At 35.4% G+C, this 23,059-nt stretch overlaps 1 protein-coding gene across 1 annotated transcript in view; it reads right to left on the reverse strand.

Moving 5' to 3' along the window:
- Positions 1 to 23,059, reverse strand: part of LOC150097448 (PP2C-like domain-containing protein CG9801) — a 124,549-nt gene that overhangs the window by 12,240 nt on the left and 89,250 nt on the right. The window lies entirely within an intron of this gene.

The following is a 23,059-nucleotide window of genomic DNA, read 5'->3' on the forward strand; positions in this document are numbered from 1 at the left end:
GCAATCAGGGATGCTACTGATATTCAGCACTTACAAAATGATTTGAATAGGCTGGAAATTTCGGCAAATGAAAATGGCTATCAGTTTAATGTTAGTAAGTGTAAAGTTATGCACTTGGGCATGATTAAAGTTCCAGCAGCATATTATATTAGCGCGGTTATGCTACAAGAAACTGAAAAGGCAAGGGATCTTGGTGGATAGGAATTTGAAGTTCAAAGGTCACATAGCAAAAGTTGCAAATACAACTCTGAGATAATTGCAATGTTGAAGCAAACCTTGACATGTAAGGATAAGGAAGTCATTTTGCCTCTTTATAAGGATTTGATAAGACCACACCTGGATTATTGTGCACAGATTTGATCTCCGGGGTTCCGAGGGGATAAAGCTGTGGAAAGGGTGCAAAGAAGAGTTACAAAGATTATATTCGGATTATGGGATTTAGATTATGAGGACAGATTGTGAGTATGTGGATTGCAGACTCTGGTCAACAGGAGAAAGAGGGGTAATATGATAGAGGCATAAACTTTTGAATGGGTGTTATAGGATATCATCTGATGAAATTTTTCATTATATGGAAGGTGGCGAGAGAACATTGGGGCATCCATGGAAGTTAAATTTATTTGCAGTAAAGAATTCCTTCAATTCTAACTGCTGACTTACAACTCAAATAAAGACTAAGTATTGCTTGATACAATGCTCCACTGACACCATATAACTATAGCATTTTGAACAGTTTTTCTCTTGGCACCTTGTTATATGCCTTTTTGCAGGTCTAAAAAAACTTAAATACAGATGTTTGTCATATTTCCATGATTTCTCAACTATTTGTCATAAAATGAAAATCTGATCATGACAGCCTCTATTTGGCCTGAATCAAGCTTGTTCTTCACCAAGCTTCACTTCCACAATCCTTCTTGACCGTTTCTCAAGTATACTTGCATAAATTTTACCAGGAACACTCAGTAGGGAAATACCTCAGTAATTCTCACATTCAGTTTTATTTCCCTTTTCATATATGGATACTAAGAGAGCTCTACTAGAATCTTCTGGAATTTGTCCCCCCCTGTCCAGGCTTTCTGAACTATGCAGTGCAGACACTCCAAGACTTTCATACCTCCATACTTGAGCATTTCTTGTCAAATATCATTTATCCCACTGCCATTCCACATTTCATTCTTTTGATAGCTTTTTCTACTTCAAGTATGGATACATATTCCTGATTTCATGCCTGTCAAGTGTTTTATTACCACTGTACTATCACTGCTTGTTTCATTTAACAAATTTTTGAAGTAATTACTCTATAGACCAAGGATATCTTTTTCTCCATAGAAATATTCCGGTTTTGTGACTACATATTTATTAGACAACTGTTTTTAAAAAACTAAACAAGTACTAAAAATAACCCAGCAATTTTCATTAGTCGTAAGACTAACATCTTCAGGAGTAAAGAGAACAAACAGTTTAAAGCATAAACTATAAGAAATTATGAAAAACAAGTTCATTTGTTGGTATTATGAACAGCAAAAAAAAAAGTTAGTTAAAAAAACCGAATAACAGATCTATGCAATGATTAATGCGCGTTAGTTGGAAACAATGTTATTTGTTGTAGCGTTCTGTGATTCAGGTTCACTCTGTCCGAGGTCTGATGTGGGTAAATTTTTAATAAACGATGACCAAACTTAATTTAAAATCAAACCTTGGTTTTTGTTGCATTGTGTAGGAATTTTAATCATATTTGCTGCCTCTGAATTTTCTTGTGAAACAATTCTTATCAATATAGGACATTTTTGTTAATTCTATCCCAGAGTACATCATGACCAGTAGAAGCTGTATGATATGCTAAGCGAGATTTATGTTCTCTCTCCTTTGGTACGTCTTTTGATGTTCGCTCATGAAGATTTCCCCTGATCTTCCTGTCTGGCCCATGATGCCACAGGAACAATGAATATTATAAACCCTGGTTTTTTCATTGGGTGATGTGGGAGTTTCTAGCAAACCTCTACATGGAAAATTTTGAAAATTATGCTTTACAAAACTGGCACATAAAACCAAAAATATGGTTCCGCTATGTGGATGATATCTTCATCATTTGGCCATGAACAGCACTAGAACTGATTGCATTTAAAGACTATCTTAACAACTTACATCCAAACATAAAATTCACTCTGGAACTAGAAGAAAATAAAAAACTTCCTTTCCTAGACATCCTTATAGAAATAAATGAAAGAAAAAACAGGTTATCATTCTCCATCTATAGAAAACCAACAAACATGGGAAGATTTCTTCATGCTACCTCACACCATCACCCAAAGCAAAAAATAGGCCTAATAAAAACCTTAAGGGATAAAGCATACAACACCCCCAGTACAGAAGAAAAGCAGAAAGAAGAAATACAATATTTAACACAGATCCTACAACTGAATGGTTACACAACTAAGATAATTAAGAAAATTCTCAATACAGCACCTACAAAAAACTTAAATAAACAAGACTTCAAGAACGCAGTCACCCTTCCTTATATCAAGAATGTAACAGATAAATTAGCCAAATTACTCTACAAGTACAACATAAAAGTGACTTTCCTGCCACTTGAAAAAATATCAAGATCTCTTCATCCTCCAAAACCTCCCCACATCACCCAATGAAAAATCCAGGGTTTATAATATTCATTGTTCCTGTGGCATCTGCTATGTGGGCCAGACGGGGAGATCGGGGGAAATCTGCATGAGCGAACATCAAAAGAACGTACAAAAGAAGATGAGAACATAAATCTGGCTTAGCATATCATACCGGTCATGATGTATTCTGGGATAGAACAAACATGTCCTATATTGATAAGAATTGTTTCACAAGAAAATCCAAAGATGCAGCAAATATGATTAAAATTCCTACACAATACAACAAAAACCAAGGTTTGATTTTAAATCAAGTTTGGTCATCGTTTATTAAAAATTTACCCACATCAGATCTCAGACAGAGTGAACGTGAACCACAGAATACGACAACAAATAGCATTGTCTCCAACTAACACGCATTAACAGTTGTGTAGATCTGTTATTAGGTTTTTTTTAGCAAACTTTTTTGATGTTCATAATACCAACAAATGAACTTGTTTTTCGCAATTTCTTATAGTTTGTAATAGTTCTCTTTACCCCTGAAGATGTTAGTCTTATGACTAACGAAACTAGTCAGGTTATTTTTAGTACTTGTTTAGTTTTTTAAAAACAGTTGTCTAATAAACATGTGGTCACAAAACAGGAATATTTCTAGTGCACTTTTAACCAGAAAAAACCTATACATTAATCCTTTTCTCCAGTTTTGATGTCATATTTATCATCTCTAATTCCTTCTACAGTACTCTTTCCTTCATTGCTGAGCTTTTTCAACAGCCTCCGGAATATTCTGCCACCTTCCTGATATTTAATTTCTATGTTCTTGCCAAAGTCTTCCTATGACTTTTTCATCATGTAGCTTCCTCAATGAAAGGGTGCAGCACCGTGTCCTTCCAGTTCTCCCTGTTGGTGGCTTTCCTTTTGTTTCTGCATAGGCATGTGATCCTGTCCATGATCTTATATCTTCAAGCTATGGCCTTCATTTTTTGCCTTCTGATCCTTTTCCCATAATTTTTCTTTCTAAAACTGTTAGTATCCTCTGTCCTGCTGAACTCATGCTGTCAGAGTTCATGTCCCACCAATCTCATCTTTCTCTGGATCATTTCCTGTAATAAAGATCTCTGTAAACACAGTGTGTTTAGCTTTCTAAAATTTTCTATATTCTCTAAGAGCACAAGCTGACTTATTCACAAGGAACTTTCAATATGCTTTCTTCTTTTCTTTCACTGCCTCTTTAACTTCCTGTGTCTACCATGGTTCTGATTTTTCTATCCTTGCAGACAACCTTACCACATACCTCTCTGGCCAAATCAATCAATGTTTTCTTCAGCGCTTGCCACTGAATCTCCAAGGTTTAATTCCTGTTCTCAAACGCTTTCATTTTTTTCTTTAATAATGTTTGTATATTTTAGTCTACCATTCACATTTGTGAGCTGCTCGACTTTTATTCACTTCATAACTTTCTCACATGTTCTTCTTTTCAACGTGAAATTCAGTTTTATCTTGCTCAAGAACTAAATGGTGATCAGTTCCAATTTCAAATCCTCTGTACACGCTAGTGTCCTGCACCAGCGAGAAAACATCACATCATCAACAATAACATAGTCGATGAGACTTTTATTAATCTCTGCCTCTTCTCTCCATGTGTATTTGTGCATATTTTTATGTTGGAACATAGTGTTATTAATAACCAGTCCATGTCTTAAGTAGAAATCCAACGGGTATTTGCCATTATTATTAGCTTTGCTCTTTTCTCAAAATTTTCCAAAAATATTGCTGTATGTCTGATAATCATTTCCTACTCTGCTATTTATATCTCCAACAAGGATCTAAAAAGGCAGTCTATTTTTATTTTCTTTTTCTATAGTGAACTGGATTCTGGGGGGAACTGCCTGTTGAGGTGGAGGAGGAAAGAGTCCAATATGTTTGAGCCATGTGGCCAAATAGAGAACACATCAATATATCTTAGCCAAATAGAAGGTTTAAGAAGAGCAATATCAAGAGCATGTTTTTCAAAATATAGAAACTGGCCAGAGGAGATCCATGAAGTACCTTCTATCTGTTTAAATAAGGTATTCTTCAAAGAGAAGTAACCAGCATAGATGGCAAAATTAAAGAGAACAATAATATTAAGGGGAAAAACATTTTTCAGTAAATTTAAAGTGTCAGAAAGTGAGATATTTGTAAGTAAGGTGGTGAGTGACATCAAAGACCACCATGATATCATTATTGCTTAAAAGTAAATTTTGTATTAAAGATTTCAAATGCACACAAATTATCTTCACAATTAGACTAGTTTCGACCTTTATTGAGGTCTCCTCAGTGGGAGCTAAGCCCAAGTGGAGATACCAGGCAGAAGCATTAGCAAGGTCATCTCTACCTATAGGAGTTGCCAAACGATGTGCCACCTTTTTATTAAATTACTCTGGATTTAGAGAAAGATGTTGAAAGTTTATTTTTCACTTGGTTAGACTATAATAAATTTAGTTTAATCCTTTATCCAAGTGTGAGCAAACAAAAATTTGCGCCTGAAAGTATCTTCAGGACTGGGATAAGGTAGTACAACACCAGGCAACTCATTGCAAAGGTGGAGCAAGCTAACATCACTCCTATCTCAGTATCTCCAATAATGCAAAACACACTTATTATAGTCTAACCAAGTGAAAAATAAACTTTCAACATCTTTCTCTAAATCCAGAGTAATTTAATAAAAAGTTTGGCAACTCCTATAGGTAGAAATGACCTTGCTAATGCTTCTGCCTGGTATTTCCACTTGGGCTTAGCTCCCACTGAGGAGACCTCAATAAAGGTTGAAACTAGTCTGGGTAGTGGCCCTTCCCTTAATGCATAGCATTATACATATCCGCAAGGAGATGTGTTTTGCATTATGGGAGATACTGAGATAGGAGTGATGTTAGCTTGCTCCACCTTTGCAACAAGTTGCCCGGTGTTGTGCTACCTTACCCCAGTCCTGAAGATACTTTCAGGCACAAATTTTTGTTTGCTCACACTTGGATAAAGTATTAAACTAAATTTATTATAGTCTAACCAAGTGAAAAATAAACTTTCATTATCAGATCTTATATTTCTATCGTCTAAAGCACTTTGTACTGTATCAATCCACCTATATCATGGTCTTCCTCTGGGTCATTTTCCTGCCAACCTGGCAGAGAACATTTGTTTTGCTAATCTTTCCTTGCCCATTCTGTTTAAGTGGCCATACCATCTTAGATTAGCTCTGCTAACACATTCCTGGATACTGACAGTGTCAAGTTCTTTCTTAATATACTCATTTTTAACATGATATTGCCATTGATGCCATCTGTTTACGCCTCTAATCTTTCTCAGGACTCTCTTATCTGCTGTCTCTAGTCTTTGGTCCAATGTTTTACTTCTGACCCAGCTCTCGGATCCATAAGTTAAAACTGGTTTGAACACTGTCTTGTATACAGCTAAATTTAGTTCCGAATTTATTCATATGAAATAAATTCTTATTCCATATGAATTTATTCAACTGACTTCCTACCATACCAGCTTTGTTGATTCTGTTGCCTATTTCTTTATTTAATTTATCATCTTCACTAAAAATCGTACCTAAGTAGCTGAAATGTTTTACCTGTTCCACGGGTTCTCCATTCAGAAAGCAGTTGACATTTTCAACGATTCTGCCTATTTTCATTGTCTTTGTCTTTTTATTGCTGACCTTCATACCATATCTATTACAACAGTTATTCAATTTAGTCAGGGAATCTTGAAGACTTGTAGAGGATTTATTTATAAGTATAACATCGTCTGCATAAAGAAAAGAGCAGACATTAACATCTCCAATTTTGATATCATGTTTAATGCCACTTTCCTTCATAATGTGATCCATATAGATAATAAATAACAGAGGGAATAATGTACATCCTTGTCTCACACCAGATTTAACATTACACCATCTTCCTGTACTTCCTTTAATTCTAACTGCTGACTTACAACTCAAATAAAGACTAAGTATTGCTTGATATAATGTCCCATTGACACCATATAAATGTAGCAAAAATGAATAGCTTCTCTCTTGGCACCTTGTCATATGCCTTTTCCAGATCGACAAAACTTAAATACAGATCTCTGTTATATTCCCATGATTTATCAACTATTTGTCGTAAAGTGAAGATCTGATCCTGACAGCCTCTATTTGGCCTGAATCCAGCTTATTCTTCCACAATTCTTCTCAACAGTTTCTCAAGTATACTTGGATAAATTTTACCAGGAACACTCAGTAGGGAAATACCTCTATAATTCTCTCATTCAGTTTTATTTCCCTTTTTTATATGGGTACTATGAGAGCTCTACTCCAATCATCGGGAATTCGTCCCTCTGTCCAGGCCCTCTAAACTATGCAGTGCAGCCACCATAAGACTTTTATACCACCATACTTCAGCATTTCTGGTCAAATATCATCTACTCCTGCTGCCTTTCCACATTTCAAGCCTTTGATGGCTTTTTCTACTTCAAGTCTGGATATGTATTCCTGACTGTATGCCTGTTGAGTGCTGTTTACCACTGTGCTATGACTGCTTGTTTCATTTAGCAATTTTTCGAAGTAATTACTCCATACTTCAAGGATATCTTTGTCTCCCGTTTTTCATGTCACCTTACCATCTCTAACTCCTTTTACGGCCTCTTTCCTAAATTTCTAAGCTTCTTCAACAACCTCCAGAATATTTTGCCACCTTCTTGATATTTATTTTCTATGTTCTTGCCAAAGTCCTCCCATGACTTTTGTTTAGCTAGTTTTACATAGTGTTTAGCTTTCTTACAGTTGTCTCTGTATTCTCTAAGAGCACAAGCTGACTTATTTGCCAGGAACTTTTGATATGCTTTCTTCTTTTCCTTCACTGCCTCTTTAACTTCCTGTGTCCACCATGGAGTTCTGATTTTTCAATCCTTGCAGACAATCTCACCACATGCCTCTCTGGCTGAATCAATGAGGGTTTTCTTCAAGGCTTGCCACTGAATCTCCAAGGTTTGATTCCTGTTCTCAAACTCTCTCATTTTTTCTTCAATAATCTTTGTTTATTTTAGTCTGCAGTTCACATCTGAGAGCTGCTCAACTTTTATTCGCTTTAAAACTTTCTTACATGTTATTCTTTTCAATATGAAATTCAATTTTATCCTGCTCAAGACTAATAGTGATCACTTCCAATTTGAAATCCTCTGTACACTCTGGTGTCCTGCACCAGAGAGAAAACATCACTATCAACAATAACATTGTTTATGAGACTTTTCTTATTCCTTGCCTCTTCTCTCCATGTGAATTTGTGCACATTTTTATGTTGGAACATGGTGTTAGTAATAATCAGTCCATGTCCTAAGCAGAAATCCAACAGGTATTTGCCATTATTCAAATTTTCCCAAAATATTTTTGGATGTCTGACAATCATTTCCTACTCTGCTATTTAGATCCCCAACAAGGACAAACTTTTCATTTTTCATTGTGTCAGTTTTCTTTAAAGTCTCAAAAAATTCCTCCACTTCTATCTTAGGAGTGGAGATAGAAGTGGAGGAATTGGACAAAGGATTAAACAAAAAGAATATAATTTTTTGGTATCTTTAATTTAATTTACAACTAAACAATAAAACTTTCATAAAGCAATGAAGATTTACTAACTGCATGGCTAATTTAAAGGAGGGGAAGTCAGAAACATCTATTATGGGACAGATACGGTAATTAGGTTTATGAATTCTAAGCAGTTTTATATGGGGGTAAAATGTTTGAGTTTTTAGAAGCCCCCTCCACTTTTTTCCCCACTTGGCAGGATCACAATCTAGTGGTTTCTAAATAGTGCGATCTCTGAGCAGCACATTCATTTTTTTAACATAATCACTGAAATTCAAGACAACAGTAGCATTACCTTTGTCAGATCTAGTAATGATTATGTTGTTGTCTTTGCAGAGTTTATGCAGTGCATAGAGTTGGCTATTAGAGAGATTTCTTTTAAGTAGCAATGTTTGTGGTAAGATGTTGGCTACAGTGCGCATGATGTTGTGCAACCTCTGGCACAATCAATCCAATCAATGTTATTATCACTACAATGACTGCAATATACTCCGTATATCTGGAAAATTAACATACAAATGTTTTAGTATGTAAGGAATGAAATAGATCACTTTAAAGTATAAAAAGAAAAGAAAATTTTATGTTTGATTTAAAGCTTAATTTAAAGGAAAAAAATTATCTGTGTTAGAAAAAGTCTCAGATCACGCAGACAGTTGAGAAAAAGTAAGCACCTGCCGAGGAAACAAACGAATATCATTCCCCAATATGCAAATCTACAACAGTCTGTGCACATGTAAAGCAAAGAGAAAACATTTATAAGGAGCAGAATTGTGGTTTCGAAATCGAAATTTCAAAACCACAATTCTTTTTTGAAAAATGTTAAAGGATGGCTCCTGTGAATGAACTTTTGAGCAATTTAAAAAACAGAATGATTGAATATCTGAAAGATGGAATGTCTCAAAGACAAGTAGCTAGATTACTAAAACGTGCTCAAAGTGCTGTGTGAGACATTTCGAAAAAATATTGTTTGCCTAATAGTGTAAAAAAAAACATGCCTCAAAGTGGAATCCATGAACTTGTGAAAACCATGCACAATTCAGCATCCAAACAACTGATTACCAATTATATATTTGACTAAACAAACACTCATAATAACCACAATAATAAGTTTTAATAAGTAAACATTTCATCCTAAGTATCAAAGGACATCGTCAGTACAATTAATTCAAACACTACTTGGAATAACATAGGTTAGGGTGCATGATTATAATGGAACCCATTGAAATATTTACTTATTAAAACTTATTACTGCTGTGGTTATTAGGTGTGTTTGTTTAGTCATGAATTTTCCACAGGTTTCATTGTACAATAAAATTATATATTTGGTTTAATCCTTTATCCAAGTGTAAGCAAACAAAGTTTACACCTGAAGTATTTTCAGGTGTAAACTTTGTTTAAACTGTGTTTAAACTGGGACAACTCGGGGTAAAGGTGATATAAGTTCTCATCACTTGCCTTAGTATCTCCTATAATGCAAAGCACATCTCCTTGCGGACATGTATAATGCTATTCATTAAGGGAAAGGCCACTACCCAGACAGGTTTCATCGGCAGCATAGGCAAGTGAAAAAACTTCCATCAACTTATCACTAATCCAGAGAATTTTAATAATAAGGTGCGACACCTTTTGGCAACTGGTATAGGTAAATATGACTTCTCCATTACTTCCACCTTAGTATCACCACCACTGGTCTGGCTCCCACTAATTAGACCTCAATAAAGATCAAAACCGGTCTGGGTAGTGGCCCTTCCCTTAATGCATACCATTATATATGTCTGCCTGGGGCAGAGCTGACTTCTACTGGATGCATCCCCAGGTGGCGGATCAGGGAACAGCCTTCAAATATGGAGGCTAGCTGCGATATAAGCAGAGCAATCTGGCGAATAAGCAGCCGTGGACCAACAGCGACTGAGCTATCAGGGCATGGGGGGGAGCAGAAGAAGTGGCAACTCTGTCTTACTTAAAACCTCACAAAGCCCAATGACAACTCGGTGACATGGCGAGTAGTGCCGCCATTAAATAAGCACCTGCTGGGGTCACTGCCCCTGACATTGGGAAGCAGCATTGTCAGTACTGACACAAGGTTGAAGCCAAATGATGACGGAAAAGCTTGTGATCAGAGATTTGCAGATGGCAATATGATTATATTGTGTACGTCTGTAATACTGCAGAGCAGAAAGTAAACGGAGACACTACTGCTCTACCTTATCTCCAGAACAACCACCATGGCGAGCAAACCCTTACAATTGGCCCCAAGTTCCCAGTGTCCCTTAAATGGGACAGGGGTGTGAAGAATCTCCGGGCTCAAAATGGTGTCCACTTTTAAAATCGCAACTTGGAATGTCAGAACTCTGTATGAAGCTGGCAAATTAAGAAATGCCACAAGAGAAACGAAGAGGCTGGGCATCCGGATTTTGGGAATTTGCGAGACAAGATGGCCAGGATCTGGAAAGTGTCAAGATAATACGACAATGCATTACTCTGGGAATGATGAGAACAAACATCAACATGGTGTAGCTGTAATAGTAGATGAAGAAATCAATAAATCAGTAATAAATTGGATTCCATTTTCTGAAAGGATAATGCTGTTACAACTTAAGGGAAACCCCGTTAACATAAATATCATCCAAGCTTATGCACCCACAGCTGACAAAAGTGAAGAAGATGTTGAAGAGTTTTATGAACACCTAAAAGAGATTAAAAACCTAACAAAGAAACATGATATAAACATAGTGATGGGTGACTTCAATGCAAAAGTGGGAAGAGGGGGTGATGGAGAAATTGTTGGAGAACATGGCTTAGGCACCAGAAATGACAGAGGAGATCGCCTAGTCCAGTACTGTCAGGAAGAAGATCTAACAATAGCAAATACCTGGTTTAAACTTCCACCCAGAAGACTGTACACTTGGAAATCGCCTCAAGATAACTGACATAACATTGTCAGAAATCAAATTGATTACATACTGATAAATAAAAGATTCCACAGTAGTATAAAGAGTGCAAAGACTTATCCTGGAGCAGATATCTCATCAGACCACAATCCCATAGTTGCAGAAGTACGTCTTAGATTAAAATCAGCTAAAAAATCACAAAAGAAGAAAAAGAAAATTGATGTAGAAAAACTGAAAGACAACATAAATAAAAGTGCCAAGACACAGTTTAACCTGCGATTACAACAGATTAACATAGAAGAAAATAAAAGAGTGGAATCACTTTGGAATAGCTTTGCCATCGTAACAACAAGTATTGAAGAAGTAGGTTATGTGAATAATATAAAACAACAGGAATGGATGACAGATGAGATTCTCTCTCTTACTGATACAAGAAGAATGTACAAAAACAAAGACCTAGCCAGATATACAAAAACACATACTGTCATCAAGAAAAAAATAAAAGAAGCCAAGGAAAATTGGATGAAAAATTTATGTACTGAAATTGAACTGCTTTAGAAGAAACATGATAATTTCAATCTGTATAAGAAAATCAACGAAATTTCCAGAAAACTCAGGAAAAAGCAAATAGTGTCTCTAAGAGACGAAAATGGAAAAATAGTTCTAGAATAAGAGAATAAAGCACAGATTTGGATAAAATATGTAACAGAACTTTTCAATGATACTAGACAGAAGCCTATAAATATAAAAGATAACATTCAAGGACCAGCAATCATGAAATGCGAAATAGAGAATGCTATACGAACAAGTAAAACAGGAAAAGCCAGTGGACCAGATGGTGTGCAAACAGAATTTTTAAAATTAATAGAACCAGATAACATCAAACTTCTTGAAAAATTATTTAATAAAATATATGAAAGTGATGAATTTCCACCAGATTGGCTCAAATCTACATTTATCACTATCCCAAAGAAACCCAAAGCAAATTCCTGTGGTGACTTCCGACTTATTAGTCTAATGAGTCAAACATTAAAAATATTTTTGAAAGTAATTCAGAATCGCATTTATAGAAAAAGTGAAGAAACTCTAAGTGAAACACAATTTGGCTTTCGGAATGGTTTTGGTACTAGAGAGGCCCTTTTCTGTACCCAAATATTGATACAAAATATATAGAAAAACAGAAATCTGTCTTTATGTGTTTCATAGATTTTGAAAAAGCATTCGACAAGTTAGACATACTAACTTAATAGAAGTCCTTCAACAAATAAGGCTAGACGAACAAGACATAAGACTAATAACAAATCTGTATTGGAATCAGTCAGCTACCATTCAATTAGACAACATTACCACTAGTGATATTAACATCAAAAGTGGAGTGAGACAAGGATGTGTGCTCTCGCCACTCCTGTTCAACATATACGCAGAGGTAATCTTTAAAAAAGCATTGGAAGAATGTCCAGAGGAAATCACAATAAATGGAAAGATTGTTAACAACCTACGATATGCAGATGACACCGTGCTAATTGCAGATAACATTATGGATCTCCAAAAACTCATTGACAGAGTATACATAGAAAGCCAAAGAATGGGAATAAATATAAACATCAACAAGACAAAATACATGATCATCAGCAAACATCCAGCCTCATCAATGGAACTGACACTCAATGGGAAAAATATCGATCAAGTGTCAAGATATAAATATCTTGGTTGCTGGCTTAATGAACGGTGGGATCCAGAAATAGATATAAAGACAAGGATTGAAGTTGCACAGCAGTCCTTCATGAAAATGAGAACACTATTCTGCAATAAAGACCTAAACATGGAAGTCAGATGCGAATGCTACGTGTGGTCTATTCTACTCTATGGAGTTGAAACATGGACAATGAAGGCGACAACCATCGAGAAAATCGAAGCCTTTGAGATGTGGCTATACAGAAGAATACTAAAGATATCATGGACAGAAAAAATTACCAATGAAGATGTCTTAAAATCCATTGGCAAAGCTAAACATCTTGTACAAATAATCAAGAAACAAAAAACATCATATCTTGGCCACATCATGAGAAACAGTAAATACCAACTTCTACAAACTATTTTGGTAGAAAGAATTGATGGCAAAGAAACTAGAGGAAGAAAAAGAATATCATGGTTTGACAACATCAAGACGTGGATAAGAAAAGGCAGTGCACAACTGCTCAGATTAGCACAAGAGCGCAGTTTGTTCGCCAAGATGGTCGCTGACCTTCGATAGAAGATAACACAATAAGAAGAAGATACATGCCTGCAAAGAGATGTGCTTTGCATTATGGGAGATACTAAGACAAGTGATGAGAACTTATACCACCTTTACCACGAGTTGCCCCAGTCCTGAAAATACTTCAGATGCAAATTGCTTACACTTGGATAAAGGATTAAATCAAATATATAATTGGGAGCATAGCTAAGTGAAAAACTTCCACCAAACAACGTAATGCTGCATGGTTGAACAATAGAGTGATGGTAAGTGACCGCAAAGTACGAAATCAGCTGAATGGTCAAAGGATTTCACTTTTGCAAAGTAAAAACGAAACTTTTTTTTTTTTTTTTTTTGATAAAGCAACACAAAAAAGCACGTTTCCAATGCTATAAAAATCATGGAAATTGGGAATCTGATGACTGGAAAAAAATTCATTTTTAGGGATGAATCTCGAATTTGCCTTGGAAACTGATGATAATAGTACCTTTGTATGGAAAAGAGTTGGTGAAAAGTTCTTTGATGAGTGCATTAATACCATGGCTTTCACCTTATTTAGTGTTTGGGGTTGCATGACATCACAAGGTGTTGGAAAACTATGTATCATGTTACACACAGTCAACTTTGAAGTCTATGAAGAAATTTTAGAGCATTTTTGGTTTCTAGTATTGAAGAATGGTTCCAAGATTCCAATGACTTAATTATTCAAAATGACAATGCATCTTGTCACCACAACAGACAAATCAAGAACTATCTGCGATACAACAGAAACACTCCAATCTCAGCCTTCAAATAGCCCAGACCTTATCCGATTGAAAATATTTTGAATATTTTAAAGCAGAAAATTTACACCAAAAGGCCCAAAAATGTCATCAAATTACATCAAGCAATCATGGAAAGCTGGAATGAAATTCTGCCAACCAACTGTCAAAAGCTTATTGAGTCCATGCCATGAAGGTCATCACATTTGGGCTTAAGGAGAAATAACAAAATACTGAGTTCGGTGATCAGATATATATTTCCCAATCAAAGAATGATCTCATACTTTTTCTTCTCATTGTGTGATTTCCATTCACCTAATTTCTGGTTAAAAGTAACTAGAAAATACTTTCTGTAATAAATTTTATTTCTTTTTTAATTGAATTTATATTCATAACCATTCAAACTGAGCAAAATTTATGTATTGAGGAAAAATAAGTCCTAATACACACACACAATGTTAGTGTTACATTCATTGATTGGAGGATACATTTTGCCAGGAGTCATATATAGCACACGATTTCTAAAGTAAGTAAGAAACTGTGATCAAAAACTAAGGACACTAACAGCTATTTTGTTGTCTGTGTAATGAACAGTTAATGACAACTTGTAGAGCTCACGCTGCAGCTGAGAAGAAGAACTGTGAAGAATGTTACATTTTTTAAATATGTTTATCTTTTACTTTCTGAAATTCTCTCTTTTCAGAATCAGCAGCAGATTTTTTTTTTTTTTTTTTTGAATAAAGCCTAATCTTAATAAATATTGTTGTGTTAAATGTCCCAAGATTTGAGAAACTTTATTTCTTAGGCCTCCTGCCCAACAGCACCCATAGAGGGCACCTCATAGGACTTTAGGCTTTAAATAATCTAATTTCTTCCATTTATTGTTTTCTGTTTATTATTAATAAAGATGGTGTCTGGAATACAATTTCAATATTGTATTCCAGACACCATCTCTGTGAAAGAGGCAGAATATCAGAATGATTAAACATACTGTTTAGTGACTTAGCTTTGTGCTGTGTTCATTCCATTAAATTATAATAAACCTAATTAGTAGCCAGCACCTAAGCCTAAACAAGTGTTTACTTTTCTTTATGCAGATATTACACTCCTGAACAAATCCAATACTACAAGTCAAGGAGTAACTAAATTAAATAACTGCAGTTCTGAGATTTGATATTAAAATCAGCAATAAAAATAGTAAATAAAAACATCTCACAATGTTTGCCTACCAGTTTCGCTAGCAAATTGTCTAGCTTTTTAAAGGCATTGACGGAAAAGCATAAAAAAACTAGTAAATGCAAATTGAAAGGAACATAAAAAACGTTGTAAACAATCTAATAGCTAAGGTTACATGTTCATTTATTGTTAGTGTTAAATTATCTATTTACAGAAAGCCCTACAGACACTGGAAGATATCTTCATTATACTTCAAACCATCACAGGACACAAAGACTGAACTCTCACTAATAGCCAACACATTATCACAAAATGGATATCCTCCGAGCATCATCAAAAAATATCTATACGGTAACAACCCCAGACAAGAAGAATCAAGCTCCCAGCACATTTCTACTCTAGTGATCCCTTTCATCAGGTCAATTTCTTATCAAATAGCCAGAATACTAAGAGCCTACAACATCAGAGTAGTCTTCAAACCAACCACCAGCATCAGACAGGTTTTAGGATCCCCAAAAGATAAGATGCTATTCTACAAATATCCAGGAGTATATTACATTTCTTGCTCCTGTGGTCTTGCCTACCTACATTGGACAAACTTCACGGAGTTTAGAGACCAGACAAAAAGAACATGTTGGTGATGTAAACCACAACAGAAGTATTTCTTCTGACTTAGTACATCATTTCTGTACGTCTAACCACACGATAGAGTGGCAAAACAAATCCATGCCATATTTGGATGATGACTACAGACATCATTTATTCAAGGAAGCCACAATAGTGTTAATAACCAGCGGAAACCTCAACAGAAATCAGGGTACTATTCTGAACAGTTCGTGGAAAAACCTGATCCTCTCTCTAAATCCATCTGAACTACACCTAGCCAGTAATCACATTACGCGTTTAGAACAAACACGCATGCATGATAATGTATAAGAACAATAAGTCCTCTCAGTCTCTGTCACACGAACGTGTAACCTTAGCTACCAGATTGTTTACAATGTTTTTTATGTTCCTTTCAATTTGCATTTACTAGTTTATTTATGCTTTTCAATCAATGCCTTGAAAAAGCTAGAGAGTTTGCTAGTGAAACTGGAAGGCAAAGAATGTAAGATGTTTGTACGCATTACATATGGTCAGTATTAAAACAATAAGTTTGTATATTTAATTTTCAAAAGACCAAATATGTTTAATTTAAAAATAGTAAGTATAAAAACAAAGAAGGAACATGGAAACCTCAAATGCAGCATTCTCCAGCAAAACATTTCAACTATTTAGGTACATTTCTTTTAATGGTGATGATGGCAAATTAAATATGGAAATAGATAACAGAATCAGCAAAACTGGTATAGTTAAGAGCCAGATGAATAAATTTATATAGAATATGAGAGAAATGAACCAAAACATTAAGGTAGCCATATACAAGATAGTATGAAGTTTCAGAAAGGAAATACCGTGAATAGACATATTACTTACTATTATAGTAATGGAATTAACTCACGCAAAATATTCTTTATATGTAGAATTTTCACCTGAGTATCACAGGCATCATCAGTACAGGTACAAAGGCTAATTAAACAATGACTGTTATATTTACAAAGTCCCACCTAAGTAGCTAAGGTTAAATTTCCTAAATTTATTTAAAAAAAAAAAAATTTTTTTAATATATATATATATATATATATATATGTGTGTGTGTGTGTGTGTGTGTGTGTGTGTGTGTGTGTGTGTGTGTGTGTGTGTGTACAATTACAAGTTATGAAAGATTTGCTGATTTATAGAGTACTATCTCCCACAAGGTGGAAAGACGTAGACCATTGGATCTATGTCTTTCCACCTTGTGGAAATTAGGGGAGTGAAGTAACGTTTCACATGTTTCTTTGTAAAGCCGTTCCATTAGGAACCGACTTTTATGAATGACTTTTGACTTGTTCCACTGAACTCTATGTCTAGTGTTGATGGCATGCTCTGCAAGTCCAGACTGTTCACGTTCAAGGTATTGGATATACAACTTGTGTTCTTCTAACCGGATCAGAGCAGATCTTCCTGTTTGTCCAAAATATGATAACTCAGAAGAGCAAGGAATCTGGTAGACACCTGGATAGCTGAGATATGGGAGCTTGTCCTTTGGAGACGTGGGGAATGTGGAGACTTTTCTGAAGGGTCAAAAGGCCACGCAAATATTTAGTAGTTTTTAACACTTTAGCTATGTGTTTGCTAACGCCTTGCACATAGGGGATAGGTATACGCTTAGGTTCTTCTGTATTTGAAGAGGATGCTGAAGCACTACTACTTAACGCTCTTTTTATGAAGGAATTCTTATAACCATTAAATATGAAGGTGGAATTAATATATTGTAATTCTTTTTGTAATAGTTCTTCTGAAGACAGTGGGCTCTATGAACCAGTGTTTTAAAGTACCTGCCTTTTGACTGGGATGGTGATATGATTCAGCATGGATGTACTGGCCTGTATGAGTCTCCTTCCTATAGACTGTGAATTGTAGGTTACCATCTGGTGGGCGAAAAATTAAGAGGTCTAGAAAGGTTAACTGCTTATTTACTTCTACTTCTAGGGTGAACTGGATCCTTGGATGAAGTGCCAACTACTTCATGGAGCACGTTGAACAACGTACCTTTGACAACCTTACGCTTATAAAAGGTTAAGATATGTCATCCACGTATCTTAACCTTTGGTTCAGATATGTGGATGACATTTTTGCCATATAGAAGGTCACTTCAGAAGAATTACAACAGTTTCTCTCAAAAATAAATGCACTTCATCCAAGGATCCAGTTCACTCTAGAAGTAAATAAGCAGTTAGCCTATCTAGATCTCTTAATTTTTCACCAACCAGATGGTAACCTACAATTCACAGTCTACAGGATGGAGACTCATACAGGCCAGTACATCCATGCTGAATTACATCACCATCCCAGTCAAAAGGCAGGTACTATAAAAACACTGGTTCATAGAACCCACCCCTTTTGTTCTTCAAAAGAACTATTATAAAAAGAATTACAATATATTAATTCCTCCTTCATATCCAATAGTTAAAAGAATTCCTTCATAAAAAGAGCTTTAAGTAGTCGTGCTTCAGCATCCTCTATGTGCAAGGCATTAGCAAACACATAGCTAAAGTGTTAAAACCACTAAATATTTGTGTGGCCTTTCGACCTGTCAGAAAAATCTCCACATTCCTCACGTCTCCAAAGGCCAAGCTCCCACATCTCAACTATCGAGGTGTCTACCAGATTCCTTGCTCTTGTGGGTTATCATATTTCGGACAAACAGAAAGATCTGCCCTGATCCGGTTAGAAGAACACAAGTCGTATATCCAGTACAGAATAAATCAGAACAGTCTGAACTTGCAGAGCATGCCATCAACACTAGACAGAGTTCAGTGGAACAAGACAAAAGTCATTCCCAAAAGTCGATGTGAATGAATGTAAAGCCACTCCTAATGGAATGGCTTTACAAAGAAACATGTGAAACGTTACTTCACTCCCCTAACCTAAACAGATCCAATGATCTACGTCTTTCCCCTTGTGGGAGATAGTACTCTAAAAATCAGCAAATCTTTCATAACTTTTAATTGTATACACATACAGGTATCCCTTGCTTAACACGGGATTTGATTAACGTGACAAAATTAATTGCGACAATCCCTTTATATACGTGGCAAGAGTTTCAATTAATGCACCTTTAATTTACCAAAATTCCACCAAATAAGACATCATTGCTACACCCCATGGACATGGGCATTATTGGAACTTTCAAAGCATATTTTCTTAATAAGACATTCACAAAGGCAGTAGAAACAACAACAGACGGAAATGCGATTATGCTCCAAGAATTTTAGAAAAACTTTAACATTAAACACCCAATTGAAAACATTCATGAATCGTGAGAGCAAGTGTCTTCTAGCTGCATGACAGCCATTTGAAAAGAACTTTTGTAGAATGCGGTAATGACTTAGGTGGTTTTCAAAATCCTGCGAACACTGCGGTTGAAGAAATCATTGCAATTGGTTAACACTTTGGTTTTGATGGTGTTGATGCAGAAGTTGTTAAAGAATTATTGGATTCAGATTCAAAAGATTTCAGTGACAATGATCTTCTTGAAATTGAACAACAGGCCCTTGAAGACAACAAACAAATGGAATGTGAAGATGAAGCTCCAAAGGAAATAACAATCAAAGAACTGCATGAAATATTTCGCAGTTTAGAATCGCTTAAGCAGCAAGTAATGGATATGGATCCAGATGTTAATCAAAGAATGCTTGTTTGTCGAGGTCTAGCGAGTCATTTTGCTTGTTGTCATAGAATTTCTGCTAATAAGAAAAAACTAAAACTGTTCAAATGACTCTTAATAACTTTTTTGATAAAAAAAAATTGCAGTAACTAATGTAAGTACAAGCACTTATTAAACATTTACTTTGCATTCATTTTTTTATCTTTCCTAAAAGAGTACCATATAAAACGAATTACTAATACAATAATGGATCATGGACGAATTATAATTTTTACCATTCATTATTATATTTGATTAACACGATTTTGATGTACGCAGTAACATCGAGGAATTAATTAATTGCATTAGTCAAGGAATACCTATATATATATTTTTTTTAAAAAAATTTTTTTTTAAAATAAATTTAGGAAATTTAATCTTAGCTACTTAGGTGGAGCTTTGTGAATATAACAGTTATTGTTTAATTAGCCTTTGTACCTGTATTGATGATGTCTGTGATACTCAGGCGAAAATTCTACGAATAAAGAATATTTTATGCGAGTTAATTCTGTTATTATAATAGTAAGTAATATTATAATAGTCTACTTACGGTATTTCCTTACTGAAACTTATATCGAGACTTCACGGAGAGTCTACTTCCAAACAATTTACTAGATATGGTAAAGTATTAGTTAAGAAGGCGAATTGCATTAACAGAATAATATTCCTAAAGCACAGTCAGATGGCTCAGGTTATTCCGACCTGCTGTAAACTAAAAGAAGTTTTTAAGTCTCAAAGAGCCCATTGGATTTATTTAAAGGCCAGTAGGTCACTGTTAAATTATCAGCTACAAGAAGCAATCTCTTGCCCTTTTGAACAAAAAAATAGTAGATATCAAGAACAGAACCAGTATTAGAGACTGAATATTTTAATACCATTTTATGCATATCATCGACGTCACACCGAAAGGTTGTTAATGCTTCCCGTGATAGATTAAAATGCAAGTTTGATTCACTGGTGAGCCACCTCAAATCTAGCAATATTGTCAGTGATACAGATAGAGTAGTAATCAATGTGTCCAGCCGCCCACTAACAGACAGAGAATGTTTTGTTCTGTCAAAAGGTCATAATTTTACTGTTTCTCCAAATAAGGTACCAATAACAGATTTTTTCCATAACATAGATAGAGGTATTCGATCCTTACCCCAAAAAACAGCTAACAGGACAAGATTTTGAGTATGCAAAAATTCTTTTTAATGCCAAGCCTCCTCAGTTAAACCTATCTACGCTGAACAAAAAAGCACTGAAATTGTTGAAAAATAACAAGAACCTAATTATTACGAAAGCTGACAAAGGGAAGGCTGTAGTCATTCAAGACAGAAGAGAATACGAGAGAAAAATGTCACTGTCACTCCATGACTATTCGACTTATAGGCCCTCACTTCAGATCCTACCGGGAGTCAAATAAAAAGACTTAATGCTCTTTATAGAAAAAATACTGATAAGGGATGAAGATAAAAAGAAAACACTAAAGACCTCCTTCAGGTGCCTAAGGAGATTATATGGTCTTCCAAAAGTACATAAGCCAAGAATTCCATTAAGATCTGCTGTAGACTGTATGGGTTGTCTCACAAACAAAATATCAAAATTTCTGTCAAATTTACTCAACTAGAAAAACTGCTATGTATATAAAAAATTCTGTGGATTTCAGAAATAAAATTTCCGATCTGCATCTAGACGATTCAGAGATTATGATTAGTCTAGACGTTATTTCGCTATTTACTAATGTTCCGTTGGTGGACAGCATTGAATTACTGCACCAAGAATTTCCTCCAGACATAGTCAAATTATTTGAATTTGTAATAAAGTCTGGATATTTTTCCTTCAAAAACCAACTATACCAACAAATCAAAGGAACAGCAATGGGTAATCCAATATCTCCTGTTATTGCCAACTACTTCATGGAGCACTTCGAACAACGTATCTTTGAAAACATTACACCCAGACCTAACCTTTGGTTGAGATATGTGGACGACATTTTTGCCATATGGAAGGGCACTTCAGAAAAATTACAACAGTTTCTCTCAAAAATAAATGAACTTCACCCAAGGATCCAGTTCACCCTAGAAGTAAATAAGCAGTTAGCCCTTCTAGATGTATTCATTTTTCACCAGCCAGATAGTAACCTACAATTCACAGTCTATAGGAAGGAGACTCATACAGGCCAGTACATCCATGCTGAATCACATCACCATCCCAGTCAAAAGACAGGTACTATAAAAAAAACATTGGTTCATAAAGTCCACTCATTTTGTTTTTCAGAAGAACTATTACAAAAAGAATTACAATATATTAATTCCTCCTTCATATCCAATGGTTACAAGAATTTTCATAAAAAGAGCTTTAAGTAGTAGTGCTTCAGCATCCTCTTCAAATACAGAAGAACCTAAGCGTATACCTATCCTCTCTGTGCAAGATGTTAACGAATACATAGCTAAATTGTTAAAACCACTAAATATTTGCATGGCCTTTTGACCCTTCAGAAAAATCTCCACATTCCTCATTTCTCCAAAGGAAAAGCTCCCACATCTCAGCTATCCAGGTGTCTATCAGATTCCCTGCTCTTGTGGGTTATCATATTTCAAACAGGAAGATCTGTTCTGATCGAGTTAGAAGAACACAAGTCGTACATCCCATATAGAATGAACCCGAACAGTCTGAACTTGCAGAGCATGCCATCAACACTAGACAGAGTTCAGTGGAACAAGACAAAAGTCCATAAAGTCAACGCCTGCAAAGACAAAAGTCATTCACAAAAGTCGGTTCCTAATGGAACAGCTTTACAAAGAAACGTGAAACGTTACCTCACTCCCCTAACCTAAACAGATCCAATAGTCTACGTCTTTCCCCCTTGTGGGAGATAGTACTCTATAAATCAGCAAATCTTTCATAACTTGTAATTGTATACATACATATATATATATATGTATGTTAAAGATACCAAGCTATTTTAAACCTGGTTTTACTCCATTTCCCAAGTAAGCAAACAGACAAACAAGTCAAGTTTGTGCCTGCAAGTGTTGGAAGTCTAGCTGACCCTGCACGTAGTACAAGACCAAGGCAACTCATGGTAAAAGTAGAATAGTGGCACCTTGCCTTTAATACAAAGCATCATACATCTCCTTCAGGAGATGTGCTTTGCATTAGGGGTAAATATTAAGATTAGTGATCAGAGCTTATTTTACTTTTACCATGAGTTGCCTTGGTCTTGCACTACGTGCAGGGTCAGCTAGACTTGCAACACTTGCAGGCGCAAACTTGACTTGTTTGTCTATTTGCTTACTTGGGAAATGGAGTAAAACCAGGTTTAAAATAGCTTGGTATCTTTAACATTTATTATACCCAAGGTAAAATACTTTCTACATTTATATCTCCTCCTGAGATTTTTTATTTAATAAGGTTAAAACAGCTTATGGTAACTTGTTCTGGTAAAATACTTATAAGCTCTGTATTACTAAAATCTTGGTATTTCTGGCCTGGCTCCCAC

The sequence above is a fragment of the Typopeltis vanoorti genome, chromosome 17, assembly GCF_054136105.1.
Source record: "Typopeltis vanoorti isolate ZY-2024b chromosome 17, IOZ_Tvanoo_1.0, whole genome shotgun sequence".
Classification (NCBI taxonomy): Eukaryota; Metazoa; Arthropoda; class Arachnida; order Uropygi; family Thelyphonidae; genus Typopeltis; species Typopeltis vanoorti.